This window comes from Canis lupus, chromosome 31 (assembly GCF_048164855.1).
Source record: "Canis lupus baileyi chromosome 31, mCanLup2.hap1, whole genome shotgun sequence".
Taxonomy (NCBI): domain Eukaryota; kingdom Metazoa; phylum Chordata; class Mammalia; order Carnivora; family Canidae; genus Canis; species Canis lupus.
In genome coordinates, this window is record NC_132868.1 from 24,511,972 (window position 1) to 24,539,879 (window position 27,908).

The following is a 27,908-nucleotide window of genomic DNA, read 5'->3' on the forward strand; positions in this document are numbered from 1 at the left end:
CTATCATAGCTCAAGTGGGAATTTTCATTTATATCTTTTGAGCTTTAAAAATACTACATAGTTGAATGTTTTATTTATGATTTTTTTCCAATTTTTAAATTCATAGAGCTTGCTTTATGTGGTTAATTTTACTTGTAATTTTGTAAGGGTGTGCAGTCCCACTTTGTATTAAATCTTAGGGTTGGGATCCTTGGGTGGCGCAGCGGTTTGGCGCCTGTCTTTGGCCCAGGGAGCGATCCTGGAGACCCGGGATCGAATCCCACGTCGGGCTCCCGGTGCATGGAGCCTGCTTCTCCCTCTGCCTATGTCTCTGCCTCTCTCTCTCTCTCTCTCTGTGACTATCATAAATAAATAAAAATTAAAAAAAATCTTAGGGTTGTTTTGTGTTCAATTTTTTGTTTTGTTTTGTTTTGTAATAAACATGAAACAACACAACACAGGACATAAAGTTCAAAGGTAGTAGATCTTTCTGCTTTTGATCACCCAAGGTTGAGTAACAGTCCTGTTCTGGTCAGTTTAAAGAGTAAGGAGATACAATGAATTTAACTGTTGAAATAGAAGAGATATTTTAGAAGATAAAGATACAGGTATAAATTAATATACTGTGAGCTAACGAAAGGCAGAAAACCAACATTGCCTACCATAATGCTTTTGGGTAACAGTTCATCAAATTGAATTGAAAATATGGAAAAATACCTATTTATGATCTTGGGACATTTGGAGCAAAAGTTCTATGATTTTAATAAATGCTTTAAAATGGGGATAATAATCTTGTCTTATTAGGAATGAAATAAGCTTGAGCACAGTAATAGAATGCTTTGAAATGCTTTACTAACACTTCATCAGAAGTGTGTGTTTTGAAAAATTCTAATCATGAAACTTAAATTTCTTTAAACTCATAGTTAGAGGGAACTTTGCATTTTAATAAAAACACAAGAGGCATACCACTTTAGGAAAAATACACATTTTAGTTTACATGCTTCAGATATTAAGTATTAAATATGAATATCAATGGCAAATCTCTGAGATTTCCTGTATTTATGAGCTACTTGATCTCCGCTTTTGAGGTTTGTAATTTACACAGAATCCAAAGAACAATTATGGCTATGTGCTTATTTTCTCCATTTTTAAAATTCTTTATTGTTCTAATTTAAAGTTTTCATGTATACAAAACTTTTATAATCCCATGGTAGACAATGTTTTCTCCATAGCATTCTTGGTTTTCACACAGGAAACTATGTTTTGCCTTGTAAATGTGCATGACAAATATCCTAAACTGTTAATATCACAGTCTCTGAGTGAATGATTCACTCTTGTTTTGAGTTAATATTTTTAATCATCAGGAGGCACTCATTGTTCTGCAACACAAAACAGAATGGCATGGAACAATTTTAAAGCAAATAATCTTTCCTAAAACATTAGTATTTCTGATGAAAGGGATGAATAAAAGGTAAAGGTAGATATGAATCTAAAAGAACACGAAAACCTTTTTATTTTTACTTTTCCAGTTCAACTTGTCAAGCAATATAACAACCCATTTTAAAGACTTAATGCCTTCATGCCACACATTCCATACCTGATTCTTTTATAAAGAGAATCATAAATACAGAAAGAACAATTGCGAACAAACATTTTAAATATAATTGTCTCTTTCATTTATTAATTTGTTTATTATTTGGTGCTTCCTATTTGCAAGCATAAACTCGGTGCCTACAGTACAATGTTCTACAAAAGCCACTCAAAGCCTCTTTGAGCTTCTCTTCTCTAGATTTTAAATCTTCATAAGGTCATAGATCTTTGACATGTGCATTTTGAAGCTCCTCATAATATTTGGCCTAGGAGTCTGAATATATTTACTTATTTATTTACCTTTATTTTTCTTTAAATCATTCTCCTTTTAAAAGAGACTGTATCTTCCTTGTGGACCAGAAATCTGTGTATTTTGTTTGCTTTTATAAACATAATGCCTAGAACAGAGACAAGAACAATGGAGGCATGAATCAGGCATTCAAATACTTATTAAGTAAATAGATGAATAAAGGTATTTCTCATAGAAATTCTTTTAATACATGCGCCTATCTATTTTAATCTCTTCTCTTATAAATGAGGATGTTGAAGTCAAGCTAAATAAGGTCATACAGTTGGTTAGTTGCTTTGATGTAGAAACTATGGCTCTTCTTCCTAGAAGCAAACACTAACAACTAGGTTGATAACTTTTAGATAAGTTTTTTCTCTCTTTGGTATCTACTCTAGTTAGAAGAACCATTAACCCTAAGAAATAGCTACTTCTTCCAGCTACAGAAAGATGAATAAAGCATGTTAATTTTTTATATGACTATGGGTCAGCCATGTCTCCTCTCCAGACTAAGGTATCCTTATCTATAAAAGAGATAGTTGGAATAAATTATTTTGGAAGCCTCTTTTTGTTTTAATATTCTCTGATGATTTTTATCCAATTTATAGTAAGGAAGCAAGATGTGATGGTTAGAAGTGACCTTAAAGATACTCTTCTCTAGCACTACAGAAAGAAAATGGCCTTCCCAAGGGTCACACAGTAAGTGGAAGGAATCTAGCATGAACCCCATTCTTTTACCAGTCAGACCAAGATTCTTCCCTCCTAGTACAGAACCACCTAGGTTATCACCTTGATTAGTTTTAGATGTTATATTTCATTAAACATTATATATACACATATATATATGTGTGTGTGTGTGTGTGTATGTATGTGTATATATATACGTGTATGTGTGTGTGTATACACACACACATTCACACCTTCTTTCTCCATTTATCAATGGACATTTGGGCTCTTAACATAGTTTGGCTATTGTGGACATTGCTGCTATAAATATTGAAGTGCATGTGCCCCTTCAAATCACTATTTTTATATCCTTTTAATGAATATCTACTAGTGCAATTGTTGGGTCTTAGGGTAGCTCTATTTTTAACTTTTTGAGTAACTTCCATACTTTTTTCCCAGAATGGATGCACCAGTTAGCATTTCCACCAACAATGTAAGAGGGTTCCCCTTTCTCTGTATCCTTGCCAGTATCTCTTGTTTCCTGAGTTGTGAATTTTAGCTTTTAGCTATTCTGACCAGTTTGAGGTGGTATTTCATTGTGGTTTTGAGTTGTAGTTCCCTGATTTGTAGTTTCCTGATTCTGAGTGATGTTGAGCATTTTTTCATGTATCTGTTGGCCATTTATATGTAGTCTTTGGAGAAATCTGTTTATGTCTTCTGCCCAATTCTTGACTAGAGTTTTTGTTTTTTGGGTATTGAGTTTGATGAGTTCTTTATAGATTTTGGATATTAGCAGTTTATCTGATTTATCATTTGCAAATATCTTCTCCCATTCTATTGGCTGCCTTTTAGTTTTGTTGACAGTTTCCTTTTCTGTGCAAAAGCTTTTTACCCTGATGAATTCCCACTAGTTCCATTTTTTGCTTTTGTTTCCCTTGCCTCTGGAGACATGTGTAGCGAGAAATTGCTGTGGCCAAGGTCAAAGAAGTTGCTGCCTGTGTTATCTTCCAGGATTTTGATGGATTCTTATCTTACATTTAGGTCTTTCATCCATTTTGAATATATTTTTGCATGTGATGTTAGGAAAGTAGTCAGGTTTCATTCTTCTGCATGTCACTGTCCAATTTCCCAATACCATTTGTTGAAGGGGCTGGTTTTTTGTGTTTTTTTTTTTTTCTCCCATTGGATATTCTTTCCTGCTTTCTTGAATATTAATTAATCATAGAGTTGAGGATCCATTTCTGGGTTCTCTATTCTGCTCCATTGCCCTATGTGTCTGTTTTTGTGCCAGTAACATACTATTTCAGTGATTATAGCTTTGTAATACAGCTTGAAGTACAGAATTATGATGCCTCCAGCCTTAGTTTTCTTTTCAACATTACTTTCACTATTCAAAGTCTTTTCTGGTTCCATGCAAATTTTAGAATTGTTCCTTCCAGCTCTGTGAAAAATGCTGGTGTTACTTTGATAGGGATTGCATTATATACATAAATTGTTTTGGGTAGTATAGACATTTTAACAACATTTGTTCTTCCAATCCATGAACATGGAATGGTCTCCCATTTCTTTGTCTTCCTCAATTTCATTCATAAGTGTTCTATAATTTTCAGAGTACAGATCTTTTACCTCTTTGGTTAGGTTTGTTCCTAGGTATCTTATGGCTTGTGGTACAATTGTAAATGGGATCAATGCCTTGATTTCTCTTTCAGCTGCTTCATTGTTGATGTACAGAAATGCAATATACTTACGTGGGTTAATTTTATATTCTGTGACTTTACTGAATTCCTGTATCAGTTCTAGTAGTTTTTTGATATTCAAATGAAAATTGATATACCTCTGTAAAGGTAAATTTATTGTAAACAGTCTGTAACATGGGTTAGATTTCTTGACTATGTAAATGTAAATTTCAAGGAAAAGATATATGTCCAAAAATAATTCATAAAAATTTAAATTTAAAATAAGGAAGGTATAAAAACATTCTTTCCGTTTCAATCACGTCAGTAAATTTTAGTATCCTATAAGATTTTCATACTTTATTCTTAATGGAAATATATTCTGTCTATACATTTTCACTTTTGGTCCATATTTATTAATTACTACATAGAAGAAATTAATCTCTCCAGTATGATCCCATGGCAGTTTGTATCTCCATAGATTAATTCATTCTGCCTTGATTAAGAGTTATAAATTTCAGTGACCTTTAAAGAAAGCATCTATATATTTTTTCTTAGTCTATGTAAATTAGTATTTAAGAAGCCTTGGAGATAATTTAAGCCAGCTCTTTCTTCTGGAAATTAAGAAACTTCAAAATACTAAAATGTCAAAAAAAATTAAAATAAAATGTCAAAATGGGCAGATATTAGCTACAAAAAGGCAATTACACCTTTCAAAACTGTTTTGTTTAGTTTATTTTTACTCTATTTACCACATAGTAACATGCTGGGGAAAGATGAGCCCTCCACTGCCACAGGGGGTGACTGTGGGTCTATACCAATCCTTTAATTCCATTTATTTAGATATATACAGAAGACATAGTCCTGGTCAATGATTTATAACAGAATGTCTGTTGAAATGTTCTACAAAATAATTTTCTCCAATAAGAGATGAGAAGAAAAGTGCCATAAAACTGTTCTCTTTCTCCCAATCATTGCATTACTTAATTAACAAACAGCTTTATCTCCAGACTTATTGTCGTATGAATTTATAAATTCCTATGGTTTTGCCAATTGAATCTTGTTCTTTGTTGTTCATAGCCAGAAGAATCCTAAATGAAAATGAAATTTAGATGATGAAGCATAAGTGCATTGTTTGCTGTAGAAGGCACAGATGCAATAAGGTAGGCTATTTTTTTGGTTTATTTTGGAAAAGAATGTTCACTGACTTTGGACAATTAAAAATGATGTTTAAAGTGGATATTATTTTTCCCCACTCAGAATCATATCTCCTTTCCTGTCTCATTTCCTCCCTCTTATGACACAGAGATGTTCTGTTATAGAAGCCAAAAAAAAAAAAAAAAAAAAAAAACCAAACACTGATTTCCTCAGCTTCTCTTATTAAAGAAATTAAAGTATGGGTGCTCAACCTTGTTTACTGATTCAAATCTAGACTTAAAAACTAGTTATTTTAAGAAGACAGGGAATCCATTCTTGCAAGGGAGATATTCTCCTTGGAGTAAAGGCGGTGTCCAGTATTGATGGTGTTAATATTAGAATCTATGGTCTCTCCCAGTATATTCATGAAAACCATTCTAGGACATAATTTTAGGCTTTAGTGTCTTAAGCTCTATCACTATCTGTCTAGTCTTCTTGGAGCTATAAAATATCCTTTTGCCATTTCCTTTTTCAATTTAAGTTAGTCTTATTTAATTTCTGTTGCTTACAAAGCGCCTTGACTGATATAGTAAATGAACTTCTGAGGGCCTCACAGGAAATGATTCACAAGAGTCAGATACTCAGATGAGAACCTGGCTTCCGCTTTAATTTAACTGAACCCAGAGATTAAAAACAAACAACCCCCCCCCATACTCTCAGCATTTAAAGAACTGATTCTGTAGAAGGAATGCAAATCATGCATACCAGTATCAGTAAAACAAGGTGGTGCGGTAAGTGTGTCAAAAGAGAAGTATAGACTATGGTTTACCAAAGTTTTGAGTGAGAAATCACATCCCTGTGGAGATTGAGTGTGGTTTCCAGACAGAACTGTAATTTAACTTTGAAACCTTTTTCCAAATGCCTAATTGTACAGGTTTTATAGTAGAGAGAAAATAACCATTGTAAAGGAATAAATTAAATTCAGGCAAAGACTGATTTACAATGGCTGGATTAAGACATATGAATATTATTAGAAATATAAAATAATTACCCTAAATTGTGAAAATTACTTTGCTTTTGTCTTTTTTTTTAGGTTATTCCCACCTTAATTCCTAATGTGTAACCCCATGACTATAAAGAACATGGACCTTGAAAGATTCACTAAAATGAACCAGCACAGCATTAATAAGGTATAATGACTAAAAAATTCAGAATGGTTTTCCAGGTAGTATTTTAAAACTTCTATTGCATAAGTACTGTGAGGTACTTCATTCAAAATATTGTAATGCCCAGAAAACTTTGCCACCCCCCATTGAAAGGGAGCTCTTAAGTAAAAGTATGATTTTACATTTAAAATGAACCCTATCATAGTCTAAGAGCTTAGGGTTGTAGAATCTTAGAACTGGAAAAGAACCTAAAATTCTTCTAGCCTATTGGTTCCCATGACTTTCTGTACATCAGATCACACCAGGAACATAAAATACACTAGGCTTCACCCTAGAGTAATGCAGCCTAATTTAAGAATCACAAATCTATTTAGATGGCTTCGGATATACAACTTTTAGACTTACCAAGACACATACTAGGTTAAAAAATAACAGTTATTAGCTGTCACATTAAGGTATATGGGAAAAATAATTTTTGCTAAATTCATGTTTACTGTTTTGATAAGTTGATAACTAGCAACTTAGAGAGAAAGGAAGACAGTAGGTAAATAGCTGGGAAGTTGGAAGGACCTAGCACATTTAAGTTTTCTTTTGTTCTTAACAAAATAGTAAAAGCAGCCAACTCTAACACAGTTTGGTCTTTCTTGCATGCAAAATACATTTAAGATCCTGAGAAAACAAGCTGTGAAAGTTAAGAGCAACACATCTAAGCTACTTTTTGCTACTCTGGAAAAAAAAGGAATATCACATTACTGTAACAGATGGAAAAAGCTGTGGAAGAGAACAGGAGATTCAATGTGAATTGCAGGATTCTCTCAGCAAACACCAAAGTTGAAATGAAGGAAAATGGTCAAGATGGAAAGAAAAAAAAAATATGGTAAAATGCCAGCCACACCGTTTCTTTTTGTGTGGACAGTCCTCTATTATTTCATTGTTAAATTTTTTCAGCCATTTTATGTGGTATATTTTATATGGCATTTCCAAGTCTTAATGGTAAATATATGTCCAGGTACTAGGATAGAGAAGAATCTGAAATACACATTAAATGTCCATGCATGCTAAGCTCATTTTCCAAACAAATTTAGAGTATTAAGATTGAATTTACCAAATACAAAATTGAGAGTAGGATGGTAAGGGATGACATTATTCATTCCAGTTTACTGTTGTAAATGCATGAACATGGATGGATAGGATAATTATTCCTTTTGAGCATTTGCATACATTTGCTAGTGAGTCTTCCGGCTGAATCAGACACTAAAGTGCCCTTATAAGGCTTGTGGAAACATTGCCAAGTAGTTTTCTCAGAGGTTGATTTTGCTGATTATCAACTGCTGCACTGATTCCTTAAGTTCAAAAGAACCAGTTCTATAGCTAAGTAAATTGAATTGGAAAGCCTAGATTGCATAATAAAGAATGGAATAATTTTTTCAGTACCTGCTTGTGTACACAGAACACTTAAAAACCCCTAGAACTTATTATAGTAGAGGTAAAAAATTATGACATGGTCTACATATTCCTCTACTGCTGCCTACTCTTCAGACATCATTTTGGATCCCACCACCTTGCTCTCAACCTTAGTAACAATGACACTTTCTTCTTTCTCAAATTCCTCTCATTATATCCAAAGATGTTTTATTCCCTGTGTAATAAATTCCTCTCCACTCCCTCAGTTCATCAATAAACTCCTAGTTACCCATAGGGTATCAGGTCAGATTTTATTCTTTTTTTCGGGGAAACCTATAAACATGCTGGATTTCTCTGTTACCTGCTTTGTTCCTTTTCAGTGTTTCCCACCACAATTGTTATTTTGCACATTATTTGGGTGATTAAGCAATATCTTTCTCTTCTTTTAGATTTTAATCTTTGGGAAGGAAGGTCTGCATCTGGTTTTTCCTCCATTTTAGCTCAAGTGTTTAGAACAAAATCTAGAATAGAGTAGACTCAGTAAGTCTATGTGTGATGAATGGATTAGCCACATTATTCTCCATATAATATTATACTCTTGAGTAGATTAACAATTAGAGAAAATTAATAAGTAGCCAAAATAACTGGACGAATGAGATAAAACCAGATTTCCCTAATTTAACTTCTCTGGTCTTTCTGTCATAGAAAACTCTGTCTTCTAAGGGCTCATATTATCAGTTTAGGTTTTGGCATTAGTAGATATAAACAAATTACCCATTGTCAATGTTCTGCAGATAAAGGCTACCAGGAACATATTTTTATTGAACAAATTGGTTTTATTTTTCATTACCATGTAGGAGAATACACACCATGATTTCCCATGGTGATAGAATCTTAAATTATAAGGTTTAGGATTTGGTTTGGAGGAGAATTTGGGGGGATAGTTGGAAGAAGTATGAGGTTAGAAAGCAGGGTAATTCTAGGAATGTACATCTTAATAAATCTCATCTACATAGAGAAGAGACTAGAATGATAAAATTATAATTGATAAAAGCAGCAGCAGCCATTCATTTAGACCAAGAAAGAGAGTTTGGTATTTTGTAAGTGGCACAGTGATCTTATTTTTGTTTGTGCTTTATACAAAATTATGAAGTAATTTTGCTTCTTTCTCATTCCATCATGACTTCAGTGTAGCCTTCTTTGGGATTGGTACTCTGCAATATGGCTTATGTTTAACAGGAGAATAGCATGTCTAGTGGAGAGAGCCAGGCTGAATATCAGCAGCTTCTCTCTCTCTCTCTCTCTCTCTCTCTTTTTTGTTTTTTTCTTTCACCAGTATGAACAAGATCAACACAGTTGGAAATATGGGAGCGGATTCAAAGATGGGAATAGAAATATGTGACTAATCAGCACACGGGTGGAATCTTCAGTTGGGTTCCTCCCTCACCTGAGGAAGAGAGAGAAAAGCAAATAGAAGGCAGGAAGTGCCAATTGAATGGCATCCCCATTTAAGAAAGGAAGAAGACTGAGGAAAGGCAATGATGTCATCTTAGAATATCGCAAGAGTTGTTTTCATATTTTTCATTTGTCTTAGAACAGGTTTACAGGAAAATAGTATTATTACTCATGTATCTAAGACAATGACTGCAGTAAATGCAGTGATTCACAGCACAGACCTTCCTTTGAGAAAATTGTACTTACTCCTCCAACTCCTGGAAGTGTGGCCAGAAGAAAGTCTCTAGGCCTTGAAGAGATTGCTACGCTGAAAAGTGCCACTAGTCCAAAGTCATGAATGCTTCTTCGTGCACTGTGTTTTTCAATACCTGACCCATACAGGGGTATTAAGGTCTGTTCCCTCTAACTTACCCGATCTCAGGACAACTCTGAATGTTCATATCAGTTTCAGAACTTGGTACATTGTGGCTGTAGTCTCTGTTGAGATCATCAAAGGTCAGCTTCTCCCTCTGCTCAATCCTACTTCCTTTCCTTCCCTTCCATGGGAATTAATCTCAGGAACACTCCCTAAAGAGCTTCCTGCACACTAATTTCTGTATCAGGGCATGTGTGTCCCAGAGAACCCACGCTGCAATTGTTGATATCAGAAGTGATCAGAGAAAGCAGGCATGGGTGTAGGATCTTAAAGCTGGTTGACAAGGACTCACCACCCAGCTAGCAATAATGATTCCATCTCTGGTGGTAGATAGGACACAGATAGCCCTGACATACAGCAGCGGTGTAATTGTTAAAACTTCTCCAGTTGGTCTACTAGTGTACCAGTGGGAGGGAATGCAGTAGAGACAGATTTCCCAACATCAACACAATTGATATTTTGGGCCAGAAAATCATTTGCTGTGGAGGACAGTCCTATGCACTGTAGGATGTTGAGCAGCATTCCTGGCCTTTGTCCATTAGATACCAGTAGCACGCTCTCCCACACTACTCCCGTGTATGCCACAGGAGTGTATGAGTTCTGACAATCAAACAGGCTTCCCAGATATTTGCAAATGTCTTTTTTGCCTTTCCTTTCCATGCTTTTGTTTACTTACGTCTTTAATCTAGATAGGTCTCCTTTCTTTCTACCTGTTATTTCCTACCTCCTTTGGGGGGGCCTCCATGCCATCTCTTTGGGGGGGGGTCTATTGGTCCAATGCCATTTCTACCTAGTCTTTTTGTAGATATCTAACATTTAATAATTCTTCTTTGCCACTTCCTACTTATTCTAATTTCTATGTAATCTACATGGATCATGCTTCACTAGTATGAATCAACCTCACATATTAATGTCCATTTTACTATGATCTGAACTTCCATGTACTTTACAAGTAGGAAACCCAGTGTTCCACAATTTCTCCTTGGTGAATATTCCATGAAATTCAAGGGCACTTATGTCCGTGTTGGTCCTCTCTCGTTATTAGTGCTACTGGCCACTGAATTAGAAACTCCTCTCGGTAACCCTGAGTTGAACAGCTAAGTTTCAAGCACTGATCAATTGCCCACACATGATTCCAGCAATTCTGGTTATGTAATGCACCCTGTGCAGATTTCTCCTTGCTTTCACAGTGCAAATACTTACCAGTTTGCTGAAGCCAGCGTTGTTCTTGAGACGGGAAAACATTTTACCTTTCATCTGCTTGAGTGCCTTCCAGCAAAGCTTGGGCACTAATGTGTCATAGTTCTCTATGGTGCAGGTCTTTCAAATTACTATATGACTGGATAATAATAGCAGCATGGCTTAATTTTTGTGACATTTTCTTACCCACTGTAAAAGTTATTGTAAAAAATATTGTCTCTGTGTGAAACTCTTACAATACTGAGTGACTGAGCACATTGAGTTGTATTTGCTCACATGCAGTACACAAATTGATTATATTAATATTAATTATACTTAGGGAATGAGCCTTTTAATTTGAATATGATGACTTATATTAGATATTTCAGTTGTAGAACTCAAAGTATCCTTAAGATAATCTTAGTAGGACTTCTTTCATAGAATATAAACTGCTACTGACTCCCAAAGTTAAGGAATGACTTACCTCTGATTGACTTATTACCAGATGGAGAGCAGAATACAAGTTTCCTGATGCCTAGCCCAGGGCTCTTGTCTCTGTGCTGGGCACTTCTCGTTTTTAATATGGCCAAATATAAAGCTCTTATTTTCATCTTTTCTCACACAATTGGCTGTTAGAAAAGTTAGTGGTCAAAATAAGATTTTACCATTCAAATAATAAACCTTCTATTCAGATTTGGGCCAACTAGCTGATCTTAAAATTATTCTAGACATGAAATGTAACAAATAACGTGGAAGACATTGTTCTGTATAAGACTCCATAGCATAGTGACTTATAAATAGTAGAATATATCCAACCCTCCCTCGGATTTTCATGACCTTCTGTTTATTTCAGTCTTATGAATTTTTTTTCATTTCCCATACTTTGTGAACCTCTTAAGAGGAAGCACCATAGAATATTCATTATGCTGAATACAATGGATGTTATGTAATTATTTTTGAATGTTAGCGAATAAGATATGTGTTATAGAGGATAGCTGGTAGACTTTGATTCAATTCTTCTAATCTAAAACAAGATATCCAAAAGACAAAAACAAACAAACAGAAAAACACAAACAAAAAAAGATATCCAAGGATACTTACTTGAATAAATAGGTCTGTTATCACTTCCAAAACTCCCACAAACAATTTAATGATTTTCAGAAGAGAAATAGGAAGAAAACTACAATGATTTAGGCAGACTACAAATGCCCTCCATAAGGATGAGGATTTATAAAGTAAAACACAACCATTTCTGAAAATGCTAACAAGCAAACTCAACTTCTAGTAATTAAGATCTATACCCAAACCCCCCCCCCAAAACCCAACCAAACAAAACAAACAGCTGATGGGAGACTTTATATCAAGTTTCATCTACAAAAGATCAGGACCCAAAATCTTTACCTAACTGCTTAAGTCTGGCCATGTACATGAGAATATTAGTGTAGACTTCCAGTTCCCTAGCTATAAAATCATTGGTTCCTTGGATGCTTCAGAATGTCTTTAGCCTGGAGAGATCATTCTACCCATTTCAGAACTCTGAGAAAATTCTGTCACATGAAAATATTTCAAGTTTTTATTATCCTTAAAAAGGAGTATTTCCCAGCTACTAGGCCTAAAGGGTAACTCAGGTTTTTGTTTTTGTTTTTGTTTTTAAATCTCAGGGTTTTTTGGAACAGTTGTTGAAAATATGAGATTCCAGCTCTCATTAAAAAAAAAAATCACTTGGGAAAGGTAATATATATGAAATAATCATGGAAGACAAATACCATATCTTTTGCATGGATTCTATAGTACTTGCAAGATTGTCTGAGATCTTGAGAGCCCAGCAAACAATTCTTTAGTTTTTTCTTTTTTTAAAGATTTGTTCATCTTTTTAAAAAAGATTTATTTATTTATTCATGAGAGAGAGAGAGAGAGAGAGAGAGAGGCAGAGACACAGGCAGAGGGAGAAGCAAGCTCTTTGCAGGAGCCCTATGCAGAACTCGATCCCGGATCTTGGGATCACACCCTGAGGCGAAGGCAGCTGCCCAACCGCTGAGCCACCCAGGTGTCCCCGTGCTTTGCTTTGCTTTGCTTTTTCTTTTCTTTTCTTTTTCTTTTCTTTTCTTTTCTTTTCTTTTCTTTTCTTTTCTTTTCTTTCTTTCTTTCTTTTTTCTTTTTTCTTTCTTTTCTTTTTTTCTTTCTTTTCTTTTCTTTTCTTTCTTTTCTTTCTTTTTTCTTTTCTTTCTTTTCTTTTTTCTTTTCTTTTCTTTTTTCTTTTTTCTTTTTTTTATTCTTTTCTTTTTTTTTTTTTTTTTTTTTTTACAGTTTCTTTAGGTTTTAAACTATGGTTCATTCACCAGGAGATCTTCAAAATATTTAATTTCTAATTCATTGACTCATAGAATCTAGGACTTGAAAAAGACTTCATCTAATCATACCATTTTACTGTTTATCTTTACATTGAAAAAGGATTTGTCTATAATTTAGTCATGGCTTTGGCTTTGAACCTAGGTCTTTGATTAGCCAGGAAAGTTTCTCTGAGTAGAGAAAACACAGAGTTGAGAGAACAATGTATGCCTGTCTCATTTTACAGATGCAAGAAAGTTCAGAATGTTTGTTGACAAGTACATGCTTTATCAGCATCATAGGCTGACATGGGACACTGTGTTGTGTCCTAAAGTTTGTATTGATCTCTGATCTCCTTATTTGATATTGGAGTCTACTTGAATTTACTGGTGATATAATATATCCCCTGAACTGGGTCACAAGGAGTTGAAGATTTTTTTTTTTTTTTTAAACAGCAGTGCTGAGGGGAAACATCTGTTTTCAGAAATTTGCCTTTGAATAAAGGGAGATTTGAAATAAATGAGGTTCTTTTCAAAAAGTGTCATCTTAAAACTCAAGTTGATTTATGTGATTTATATGATTTATATCTGAGGATATTGTTAAATATGGCACTGTTTTTAACTATGTTTCTCCATGTTGCCATGGATCCTAGAGATGTATTAACTCTAAGGGCATTTTGGGCTTTTGTTCTGTATCCCCTTGGCTCTTCTGAAATGTATCTGATTGATTTTAAACAGTATATTATTTTTCTAATTTGAGAAATAGGAAACAAAAACTAAAATGTGTTTAGAGTCCATGCACTCAAATAAATCGAGACCTCTGGGCCTATAAAATAACATGTATTTATTTATTTGGGAAAAAAATAATAAACACAAAACATTTTTTTTCCTCAGTAGAAAGGGACTTCTTTAAGAAAAAAAAAAACATGAAAAGGTGTTATCCATTTATTAATTTATCCTCCTACTGAAAATTTGTTGTGTGTTCACAAAGAAGTGTCAGGAATCTATTGAAAAACTCTAATAGGATATTTGCAAATTAATACAATAAAGATCAAATGTGTACTGAAATATAAATAGGGTGACCCAACCTCAACAAGTCTTATATTCATAATAAATGGCATCTCTGAGGCAATGTACTTAGTTTTGTTTTTTTATAACTTCTGTCAATAAGTTCCTGGCTGGCTCAGTCAATAGAGCATGTGACTCTTGATTTAAGGATTGTGAGTTTTAGCCCTACACTGGGTGTAGAGATTGCTTAAAAAAAAAAAAAAAAATCAAGGATATCTGGCAGATAATGTGTAGTCACATTTTGTTCTTTTTCCCCTAATTATCTTTTCACTTCATAAATATATCTCTCACAAGAAAATGAGTAGTGAAGATTAATATATATAAAAGAGAAGCTCCCAATTTTAGCTCCATAATAAATGCAGACACAGCCTTTCTGGAATAGTGGAAATCAATAGAGGAGTAGAATTCTTTTAATACAACAACATAATTTCAAGTTTTAACTGATTTGTTAGAAATATATTTTTAGGGGATGCCTGGGTTGCTCAGCAGTTGAGTGTTTGCTTTTGGCTCAGGGTCTGATCCTGGAGACCCGGTTCAAGTCCCACATTAGGCTCCCTGCATGGAGCCTGCTTCTTCCTCTGCCTGTGTTTCTGCCTCTCTCTCTCTCTCTCTCTCTCTCTCTGTCTCTCATGAATAAATAAATAAATAAAATCTAAAGAGAAAGAAACATATTTTTAGGATCTTAAAAGAAAATGTGTTACAAATCTCAATGCATTTAGAAAATAAAATTGGAGTTTTCTGAGCTACAAATTAACAAGAACTTGGGTTACCTAGCTAGGATACCTATTCAGCAGGTAGAAAGCAGCCATGTGTCCTCTCCGACTCTTGGTCGATGCCTGCCATTCTTCACCAATGCACTTTGCGAATGAAGTTATTAGTCAAGTTTGATTAGCTTCCTTTGATGGATAAGGAGGCCCCAAAGGTGGAAGGGGTCTATCCGATTCTTTTATGATGAATTTGTCTGACACAGAACCCAAGGACCAGACTCTATTACTCTTATCATCTCTCTCCTTTCCTCTCCTCTGCTGTAACTGATGTTATTTGGAAAGAGCAAAATTATTTCAAAACTAATGAGATTTTAAATGAGTGTGTAATTTTTTATGTAATTCAGTTTATGTTCTTTAGGAATGGACTGTATATTTCAGGCTGCCAACTTTCTGTAATCTGTGCCAGTCTGTGGAGGTAGGCAGGCTCCGTGTCAGTTTGGGGGCAGAAGGTCATCCATCCCGGTGTCCCTGCAGCAGTTTGGGGTTTTGGAAAACACTGTAGAATTAGATACAAGAAACTTGGTTTCTCTGCAGCATGGGGAAGACTACTTAACCTCAGCAAAACAGGAATGATAATCTTCCCTGCCTTCCTCATAGTGCAGTTATGAGGAGTATTTAATATAATAAGGATAAAAGTGATTTATGAACTTAGCACACTTTCTAAATGAGTTTTAGGCAGGATCATTTTCATAGGTATCAAAGATAAAAGGAGAAGTTGGTATAAGCAGCAGGTCTAGAAATCCTGTGAATGATTGAGGACACAAAGCAGCACCTGCCAGAGATCGTGCAGACCAAAGACTCCATCTTATCTAATTGAATGAAAGTTCAATTTCAAGCTAAAAGACTTGGTATAATTCACAAGTAGAAAGGCTACTGGATTCTGAATTTGAATCTCTGGACTCTGATACCAGTTATTTGACCTGGAACAAGGTAACACCTGTCATTTACCCTCTCCGAAAGAGAGAGAGAGTGAGCAAAATAATTTCTTTTTTTCTTTTTTTTTTTTAGCAAAATAATTTCTGATCCACATTTTTCGCTTTTGGAAATAACTTCTAACTCCCACCCCCAAAATTTATATAATGTGATATTAATGCAGGCAATTTATTTCTATGTCTCTCTTCTCTCTAGCTTCCTCTTCTGAATTATATAAATAGAAGTATCAAAATTCAATAGTAGTATCTAAATTTATAACCTATAGATAAGGAAGGAGTTTATTTTGGTAGTCTTAAAGTTTCAACCACATAAATTATCTTCATTTAAAAAATAATTCAGGGATCCCTGGATGGCGCAGCGATTTGGCGCCTGCCTTTGGCCCAGGGCGCGATCCTGGAGACCCGGAATCGAATCCCACGTCGGGCTCCCGGTGCATGGAGCCTGCTTCTCCCTCTGCCTGTGTCTCTGCCTCTCTCTCTCTCTGTGACTATCATAAATAAATAAATAAATAAATAAATAAATAAATACCTTAAAAAAATTAAAAAAAAATAATTCAGTTAAAGCCCTGAGAGGTTAAATCACTTGCCTACCATGATGCAGCTATAAAATGTATAAGTATTATTCATTTGTACTCTCCTACAATTATTTCTCAGCCCTTGACAAAAATCTGCGATAATTAAGCCGTCGTTATTCAGATATTTATACAAATGTATAGCAAAAAGTTCTCCAAATTATTAAGCCCAAATGTGTTGTACCCTAGTGATATTTGGATTCAAAAGAAGTTCTGGTTTGCTACTTAAAAGTGCTTTAGCTTTAGATAGGAAACTTGAGGCCCCAGGTGTTTTTAAAAAGATTACACAGATTTGCAGAGTAAATTAACTGCCTATCTCATTGGAAGGAAGGTTCAGAAGAAAGAGCTTAGGTAGACTGAGATCACTGATGAAGGGCATTCTGAGGAACAATAATGAGCTTCACTGATGGTCAAGTTTGTTTTCTTTAGTGATAGTTCTCAGAGGTCAATGAGAAAGCCAGAATATGTTACAAACGAGTTTAGATTTTGGTCTTTTTGTGAAAAGGCACTGATGTGCATATTGAGAAGCAGATGAAATTTCAAGATATCTATAGTGGAAAACACAGGCACGTCACAGATTTTGGAGTTGTTTCTTTTCCACCTGCCACCCCCACTCCCTCATCCAAGTTTGCTCTTGTGTGGAGTTTGAATAAGGTTTATGGAGAGCTGTATTAAATGTGGAATTTCTGGTCTTCCTGGAGAATTTCATAAAATAATTCTTGTCATTCTAATATTCTAATTTCCCTTTCTTGGGCTCCACTTCCCTTTTTTTTTTTTGCCTTCTTTCTATTTTCCAGTTTATTATAATGATGCTACCTTCATTTAGTGAGCGTCAGTTCTGTTGCTCAAGCCCTTAAAAATTATTTTACTTCCTTTCCTGGAAGAAGAGAGTATCCAGCAAAAGCCTTTTTGATTATTAGCATGAAACCCACCTTGCCCTTGTGCTCAGTTCCTAAAATAATAGTCATTCCCTATCTTTGACTTCATTTACCTGTTCTCACATTAACCTTCCTCTTGCCACTTCATCAGCTTGACCATTAGCGGAGTATCTACCGTGGGCTGGAAGGCTGTGCTTATGGAGGCTTGGACTCTGTGGCACTTAGCCTGGACTCACTGTTCCTTAAGTAAACTTGAGCTATTATTTGCCCCAGCTTATAGGTAAAGGACATGAATTTCATAGGTTTTAAATAGTTTTCTTAAGGATGGATATTGGATGAAAGATAGACACAAACATATTTAGCATTATTTTCTTTTAATATTTTATTTATTTATTCATGAGAGACACACAGAGAGAGGCAGAGACACTGGAAGAGGGAGAAGCAGGCTCCCTACAGGGATCCCGATGCGGGACTCGATCCCAGGACCCCAGGATCACGCCCTGAGCCAAAGGTAGATGCTCAACTGCTGAGACACCTAGGCGCCCCCATATTTATCATTGTTTAGTTGCATCGGGACAAACAAAACTACCCTCTCCTTTGCCCTCAATCTGGATAGGTGGCATTCTAAGATTTTACATATTCTTTCTAAAGGTATTGGAGGGGAAAAGCCTGTCCTCAAAGGAAACAAAGTAAAACACAAAACCAAAAACAACACAGCAAGAAAACATGAACTGCGTATTTTCTATCCACTTCCCCTTGATATCTATCATCAGATAGATTTCAGGCCAGTTCTGGGAGTCCAGCATAAAACTGAGCCCATAAAGTAGAAAACAGCAGTGTTACATGAGTTGAAGGAAGACTGGAGGAAAAGTTCACAAATAAGATTCTTGGAGAGAGGAAAATATTTTGATATTTAAGTTCTGTGGTTGAAGAAGAGAAACACAGACCAAAAAAGAAAATAGTCACTGATGGACAATTTTAAAAGTATGAGTCATTTATTAAATGACATTTTTCAGTATAAATTAAATTGCTATTAAGGCAATTTTGTGGAAAAGTTACCATCACGTATTTATTAAACCTTTTGCATTGTGAGGTACTGACTCTGATCATCTGTAGCAGAAGCGGAATTTTATACAGATGAACTAAAAGGAAAATTAAGAATTAGACTCAAAGCACAAAAACAGGGCAGTTCCAGGTCTAGTTAGTATGAACTGATGAGCAATTTTTGTAGGAACTCAGGCCAGTAATTTAATAACAAAATTTTCAGACACTAGAGCACTCTGCTCAAGAGACAAATCCCAGAGAAAGTATTATCCCAGAGAAAGTATTGAGTATAACTTGGGCTGTATGCCTACATCCTGAGGGGGTAGGACTGGGACACTTCAATATTCTCATCAGACTCACTTCTAAGGGGGACCATTCCTTCACTGAAGCAAAATAAGACTACTGTTATCAGAAAAGAAGAAAGATGCTAGGCAATTAAACAAAAAAGTCCTTTTATGCTTATAGTTTATACTTAAATATTCCTAAGAGTACTGGAAGGAACTAGATGAACAGCAACCTTATTACTTGAAACCGATTACTCAGGAAATTTAAATACGTGCTACTTCCATATCTCTAACACCTAACCATGCCTGTATTCAGTTGAATGTATACGTGTATCCATGAATAGACAAATTAATGAGTTCTCTAGAGCAATCAGGAGCAGCCTAGCACAGAAGAGAAAATTTTGAGTTTTCTGGATAGTCACAGAGCATGGACTAAGTTTCCACAGTCGTTTAAATCAATTTTGAAGCCCTTTGGAAATGTAAATTTATTTTCAGAGCATCACAATTTATTGTATAGTTAAAGTATAAAATGTCATCAATATTTACATTTTTAAAGGGGAAGATATTCATTGCAATAATACTTGATGAGTGAATGGAGAAAAGCTATTCTTAGGCATAGTTGTGATTTTTTTTCCTATTATGATTGACTCAAAAACAATCATGTTAATTCCCCCCTCCCCTGTTGATGAAGTTTCTTACCAAGTCAAATTTTAATTGTATATTTCTACAAGCACCCACCTCCTCCATTTTCTTTCTGGGGAATTCATGATATTTCTATATTAGGAATTATACATGTTAATACAAAATCTGAGTTCTGTCCCATATGGCCATGTCCTATTTTTCAAAAATTATTGTTTCCTGATTCCCTATATAAGCCTGGTGTGCAAGTAAAACTATTATTCTAAGAATATGTGAATAATCTACTCACCCATTTTTTTGAAGTATTCCTTCTTCCTGGAAAGGCTTATTCCATTCCATTGTTTATCTAGCACACCTATGTCCGTATCTCATATAACCCCTACATTCTAGGAGAACTGCACGAAACAGAACACACAAATTCTACCAATTAACTATTCATGTGGCGTGAGGCTTATTATAACTTATCCCTTAACTCATTGCTTCTCTCCAAAATAAGGTTAAGACAGTGGGACTTGAAGGTCCTTAGTTACAAATTCTCAAAGGAGGCAGATCTGAAGATTACTTTCTATACATCTATTTGTACAATTGCTCACCAAATTCTCCAAAAAGTATTGTCTATCCATTTGTTTGTGAAAACTTTCAGAAATCCTCTTAGAAAAAAAAAAAAAAAGAAATCCTATTAGGACCCTGGAATTAAAGAATATAAAACATAAATGCAGAGAATTTAGAATTCTAATATTTCTGAAAGTTGGGGAGATGCTCTAAAAAATAAACGAGTTTGAGATAGAAAACACTACTTCGTTTTTATTGAATCTAGTTTTTCCACACAATTTTAGCTGATATTTATCATTTTATTGGCATTCAAATACTTGAATGTCATTTTATTCGCATATATTATAAAGCTGCACTATTATGCTACAGGGACATGATCTGTTACATGTTCCCAGTACTTGCCAAAGCTAAACGTTGTTTATAAGAACAAAACTACATGGAATTGGTTGGATTATTATTTTTCTTTCTAATGTTTACATTTTCCCAACTAGGATAAAACACACACAAAAAAATCTAACCTCAGAAATTATACATGAAATTTAAGAGTAATAAAACTTTAAAATGGACAGAATTGTAAAAACTATACTCTCTCTGGGGTACCTGGGTGGTTCAGTCTATTAAGCATCGGCTCAGATAATGCGCTCACAGTCCTGAGATTGAGCCTGAGTCCGGCTCAGGTCAGCAGAGTCCGCTTGAGATCCTCATTCTCCTTCTTCTCCTGCACCCCCACGTGTGTGCATATGCATGCTTTCTCTCAAATAAATGAATTTTAAAACAAACAAAAAAGCCCATTTACAAAACCTATACTTTCCCTTCATATTGTGGCAAAGAAAGTAGATTCTAATTCACGGATTGTGAATCCTGGGTTAAATCTCTTGTCCTAATCTCTGTAAGAGGAATATTAAAATCTTACTTGGAACATTATGCTCTTACATGCTATTCTTTAAGGACTTACCACATTTGCTTCATCTACACTACCTTTCCCTTTTTTGTCTTACTTTAAAGCAAAACAGAGACTCTTTATTTTACCCCTGTATCCATCAGTATATAGATCTCTCTGAAAATATCTGGATATTTTCCTATGTAACCAGATTTCCCCAATTATCTCACAATATATATTTTCCAATTGATTTTTCCAAGTAGGACCGAAGGAGGGTCCGCATTTTCTAATTGGTTATTATGTTGTTTACCTCTCTTTGTATCTAAAATGGTTGGTTAGCCATCCCTTTTATCTATTAACAATGATCTGTCAAAGACCCCAGATCAGTTCCTATTTAATATTTCCTATATTCTAAATTCACTTTGCTGTTCATTTTGTGATGTTAATTTCTCTATCCCTAGTATTATTTATATACTAATTTTGGCCGTAAAATATGGCAAAATTTGGGATTGTTTTGTTTCTTTTTGAAAGAATATCTTTTAAGTGTTGCCATTTATTTTATCTTGCATCATATTTAGAGACCTATAACATCTAGTTACCCCTTTATAGTCATGCTATGATTGATTGTGCAGTATATTCAGATCATAATAGCCCTGCTCAGAATTTTGGCTTAATACAGACCTCTGATTTTGGGCCACAGATAGTCTGAATCTTTCCAGCTATTGACCTCAAGATATGGATTAAATGACTACGTAGAATCCCTTTCTTGAGTTCTCAGCAAGGAGAATAAAGATCTGGGAAATTAATTTGGATGTGCATGTGTATTCTAATATAGGCATAACTAAAAAGCTTTAAAAGTAGAACACTGACTCACAGGACCTGAGGCCCTGTCCCTCAACTTCTCTCCCAATTTTCCATGAAAGTATCTTTGTAATGATATAGATAGGAAGAAAGAGCAATGACAATTCCAGAAACTAAGCATAAAAAGAGTGGAAATGTCAGGACACTTGGGTGGCTCAGTGGTTGAGCATCTGCCTTCCGCTCAAGATGTGATCCTGGGATCCGGGATCAAGTCCCACATCAGGCTCCTTGCGGGGAGCCTGTTTTTCCCTCTGCCTGTGTCTCTGCCTCTCTCTGTGTGTTTCTCATGAATAAAAAAAGAAAAAAAAAAAAAAAAGAGGAAATGGTGGGCAAGGGCCTTCCTTGTGGTTTCCACGGGAAGGAACAGGCAAGACAGGTTAAGCAGGCTTAATATTAGCTAGTTTGAATAATTTCAATGGCCTGGGGCATAAGGACTGTTTCTCTGTTGTCTAATACCTGACCCTAGTGTGATTATTGCAGGTGAATAGTGACCCAAAGTATGAGAAACCAAGGGAGAAATTAGTTGAGTATGGACTCTGGTTGGTTGGTTTGCATTTTAAAAGCACATGAACAAATCATTTATTAAATTGTTCACCACTGCCCTACCGATGTGAAATAATGCTGTTTTCATATAGCAATTTCTCTTTTATTCTTGGATCTGTTTTCTATCTGAATTCTTTCCTTGTATCCATTTTACACAGTTGAACTGTAATCATTTTTAAGTAGATGATGATTTTTAAGCTTCTTGTTTTGAAGTAATTTTGGACTTGCAGAGAAGTTGAAGTAGTACAGAGTTCATGTATGTGTTTCAACCAGTTTCCCATGATAACATCTTTGATAAATACAGTACAATGGTCAAAACCAGGAAATTAACAGTATTATGATGTTATCAACTAAACGAAGGCCTTTTTCAAATTACACAAAATTTTCCCCAATGTCCTTTCCTTCTTCAGGATCCCATTTAGGACTTCGTATTGTTCTTTGTTGTTGTGGCACCTCCTTCTCCAAACTGTGGCACTTTCTCCCTCTTTCATCTATCCATGTCTTTTAAGACATTGGTATTTGGATGACTGCTGCTCAGTTATTTTGCAAAAACATTTCTCAATTTAGGTTTGGTTTTTTCTCATCATTAGATTGAAATTATGCATTAAAAAATAATATACGGAAGTAGCGTTATGTCCTTCTCAGTGTACATATCTATGTATTTTCTTACTGGTGATATTAACATTTATCACTTGGTTAAGGTGGTATCTGCCAAGTTTCTCCACTGTAAAATTACTATTCTTTCCTTCATAATAAATGAGTTTAATGAGTTCTGATAAAGGATTACACCTAAGTAACCTACACACCTGTGAGGATATGGAACATTTCCATCTCTCCAGAACATTCACTTATGTGGCATCCTAACAACCATTCCATAGTGACACCCCAAAAAGCAAGCCTTCTGACTTCAATTGGCATATGTTCTACTAGTTCTTTACAGATTTATTAGGCTATTCTACAATCATCTTGTTTATGAATTTCCTTTCGATCTTTGTCTTTTATTATTACATTGAGCAGCACTTCGAGTAAAATGCTAGATAAAAATAGTGGTAAAAACAAGCATGGTGTTGTTCCAATTATGAAGCAAGTGCTCTGATTTCTGCCATTAATTAAGATGCTAGTTGGATATTTTTTGAAGATGTCCTTTATTGGGCTAGGAAAGTTCCCTTCTTTTCCTGGTTTGTTGAGAGTTGTTATCCTGAATTGCTGTCGAATTTTGACAAATAATCTTCATTTATTTAAACACTCATGATTTTTAGTCTTTTTCTCTGTTGATGAGCTTAAGTATACCAATTGATTTTCGCATCAAAAATCAGCTAGCATTCTTGGGATGTACCTAAATCCATCACTACTAATTATCTCTTGATAATTAATCAAAATTATTGCTGGATTGTAACTACTAAAATTTATGGCTATTTAAGTTTGTGCTCATGAATGATATCAACTATAATTAACCTTTCCTTTAATGTGCTTGTCCTGATGTCAGGGTTATTCTGTATTCAAAAATATGTTGAAAAATCTCTCCCTTCTGTTTCTGAAAGAGTTTGTGTAATAACTCTATTCCTTCTTCCCTAAGTATTTGAAAAAAATTCATCAGCAAAGCTATCTACACCTACAGTTTTGATGGTAAATCAGTATGAATTAACATTGCTTAATAGATATAAAGTTATTAAGGTGTTCTATTCCTTTTGTGGATCTATTTTAATAGTTTGTAGTCTTTCAAGAAATTTGGCACCTAATTCTCAAATTTATTGATAATTGTCCATAATATTTCCTTATCATGTTTTAATGTTTGTAAAATCAGTTAGTGATGTTACCCCCTTCATTCCTAACATGGAAGTTTGTGTTTTTCCTACTTGTCTTATTTATATAGATATAGTTTTATCCAAATTTTTGACCTATAAAAATAATTAATATCAGATTTTGCAAAGTTTCTCTTTTGCTAGTATATTTTGGATTTCTCTCCTTTCTATTCTTTATTACCTTTTTCCTCTTCTATTTGGGTTTCTAGTTTCTGAAGGTCAAAACTTAGAGTGTTTTAATTTTTATTTATTATTTATTTATTTATTTTAAGATTTTATGTATTATTTGAGAGAGAGCGAGCAGAAGCAGGGAGGAGGGGCAGAGGAAGAGGGAGGAGCAGACTCCACACTGAACAGGGAACCCAATAAGGGACTTGATCCCAGAACCCTGAGATCATGACATTAAGGCAGATGCTTAACTGACTGAGCCACCCAGGTGCCCCTATTTATTGTTTAATATAAGTATTTAAAGATTATAAAGTTCTCTTTAAGTACCAAATTAGTTGCATCCCACAGATTTTGTTATACTGCATCTATGTATTGCTTTGTAACATTCCACATGTTCTTCTACATTATTATTTCTCTACTCTTAAGGAGGAACAACTCATGTTATCTCTCAAACTCTGTCACTCAATGCAAATACTGATTCAATAATCCACTAACATTGTATCCTTGTATTCTTCTGAGAATTTCTTTGGGATACATACCCAGGAGCATAATTTTCTTCCTATATCCAACTACCTTGCTTCAACCCTATTAATCATTTTAACAATTTACATGCAGTTTTTTGCGGGAGGGGAGGGATTTCCATGTAAATTATAATGTTCAATTTGTGCTAATGTAATTTTTTTTTCTTTTTCAGTCTATGTATCTTATTTTTTTCTTTTGTGTCCCACTACAATATTGAGTAGAAGTGTTATAACATGCATCTTTGTCTTATTCCTCCTATGAAAAGACTATCTTAGACATTTACAGAAAGTATTTTTTAGTGTTCTATTTTCAGAATAAAGTCTGTCCTAATATGCCAACCGTTTTCATCATTAATGACTATTAGGTTTTAAGAAAACATTTGTAAATATAAAGGTATTGCATGGTTTTTAATATTTGATATATTTATTGTAATGATTTATTTCCAAATTGAATCCAATGTACATTATTGGATCAACATAATTTTATCATATTTTAAAAATATATCACTTTATGTATTTGCTCTTTTTTGAATATGTATTCATAATGAGATTAGCTTATTTTTTTATCCTATCCAAATCTTGTTTGAGCATTAAAGTTATACTAGTATCATAAAAGTATGGCACAATCACTTATAATTTGTTCTCTGGAAAAGTTTGTGGTTCTATTCCTTGAACCTTTGGCATATTTCAACTCTTAAAATAACTGGATTGTGTAAGAGTGTGTGTGTGCATTTATTTAGTGGTAGTATGTCTATTTTTTCTATTTGACTCACTTTTTGTAAATTATATTTTTCTAGAAAAGTGTTCATTCTTAAAATAATTTTAAAGTAGGCACATAGAGTTGTTCATTGTGTTTTTTTACTTTATCTATGTTTAATCTAGAGCTCTATTCCTTTTATTCCTGATATTTTTAGTGGGTCTCCTAGTCATAAACATTTCATTTTATCTCAAAGAAATCTCTTACAATTTCTGTAGTTGTTTTCTGTCTTACTATTTTTTGACTTACTGTTTTAATTTAATGTAATATTCAACTGAAATCTTTTATCTTCATATTAATCATATAACATATAAGGCTGACATCCATAACACCACACAAAAAAAAATCTCTCAGTCAACTATTCACAGAAGGCCACTTCTCCCTCACTTTATGTTTAATTGTACTATGAAAATTGATTTTCAATACTCAAACCCCTTTGTGCAGAAGATGGGACTTCTGAGTCCTCACAGGATCTTTGTATCCAGGCTTTAGCCAAAAGAAAAGAGAGCATATAAAAATTGCTTAACTCCCCAAGGATGACATTCAACACATACACTCACTTTCACTGATGAGATCTATTTCTTGGCCAGAACTCTATGCTGTATGTAGTCTAGATGTAGACAAAGCAAAAGGAGAACACAGATATTGTTTAACATTGGGTTGGTTATACTGGAGTCTGTATTTACAGCCACCTAATTTCCATTTTCTCCTCTATGATGACATACTTATGAGAACCATCTCAATGATATATCCTGTCACTGTATACTGATCAAAGTCCAAGATTTTCAGGTGACTTGCTGTCTTCTACATATCCAAACATGGTTCCTGTTCCAGCAATGAATTAAGTAAGAAAACTAGTTTTCTGGTCCCTTCTACACAGTTTGCATAGTGTTAAACCAGAGACAGAATAACCACTATACATGCTATGATTCAGAAAAGAGAAGAATAGGAGACATATAACAATCATTATTCTGTATTCAAAAATCTGCCTGGTCAGTCTTAATATAGATAGTATCCTTTTACCCACGTATTGGAGATAAGAGTTCTTTGCATTCTTTGAATTAACTGGGTGTTTTTCTACTCTGATGGGAACTCTTCTGTCCATTGTTCTCTGGGAACCCAGACTCTAATCTCTATTAAATTATTCCTTTGCCCATCACTTGTCCTACATCCCTTTCTATTTCATCAGTGTCACCCAGGTGAGGTAGCAAAGTCCTCTTTTGACTTTGTTCAGTTGCTGCTGACCTTCATGATGCTCCTTTGTCCTTTGTAGCACATCCCAGGTTAGTAAGTGGAGCATCATCAGAATTTATTCCCACTAACAACCTTCTAGTCTAGTAGAACTCTGGATTCTGGATAGGACAGACTTGTGTTTACTTACCCAACACACTTCTCCCTCCAGTGTGTGGTGGATGGTATGTTACTTTCTCCTACATTACTCTTTGCTGGTTGCAGTGGTTTGGCTTTTTTCCTGTCCACAGGGCCACAGATCTGGAAAGGTTACTCTCTCCCTATAGCTACATTCTCAGATTCTGTTGGTTACTCATTCTAGTTCTCTGTTGTTCCTGACCCCAGGGTAGGTTTATCATTCCTCTCTGAACTTACTTAATCTTATCTACACTTTGGGAAGTATCTCATTTATTAAACTCTCCTCCATCGCCTTATCTGAGGATCTCCTTTCATTCCTACTGGGAAGTAAATGGTGATAAAAACAAATCTGACTTTAAATTCCAACTCTGCAACTTACTTGCTTTAAGGTCAATTTTTGTGACAAAAAATTATTTTTGCATACTGTAATTATAACAGTATTTCTTGTACTTGAGCTAAACTAAAAATATATGTAACATTCCTTGTGGTAGGAATGGTACCTTACGCATAGTTAAATAATATTTAGCTTTGGTTCTCCCAAATGCGGAGCCTGAGATGAAGTTTTACACACAGAGAGTAAGCTCAGGGGACAGGAGTAGTGAAATTATGAGAGTGAAGTAGAAAAGAACTAAAGACTAATACAAAGGTTCATTGAGTTGTCCTGCTATGGACAACCGGAACTGAATTCCCCTGAGGAGTTTCAGAAGGACTTCTGAAATACATGAAAAATATCTCAGACCTGTCAGCCCCAGATACTCAGAGAAGCAATTCTTATCCCTTGACTCCTAATCCCCACAAGTTAAACAGTATGTGACCTTTCTAGCTATTCCAGAAAGGCTGTGTCAGCTCCCACATCATGCTACATTGAGACATAAGAGAAGCCCTAGGCAAACACCAAGAGACTATGGTACGGTGGAGTGAGGAACTTTTAGGGTCTATCTGCATATACCTGATTGTCACAGCAATAGCCAGAGCCAAGAGGTGGGAGCAATTTA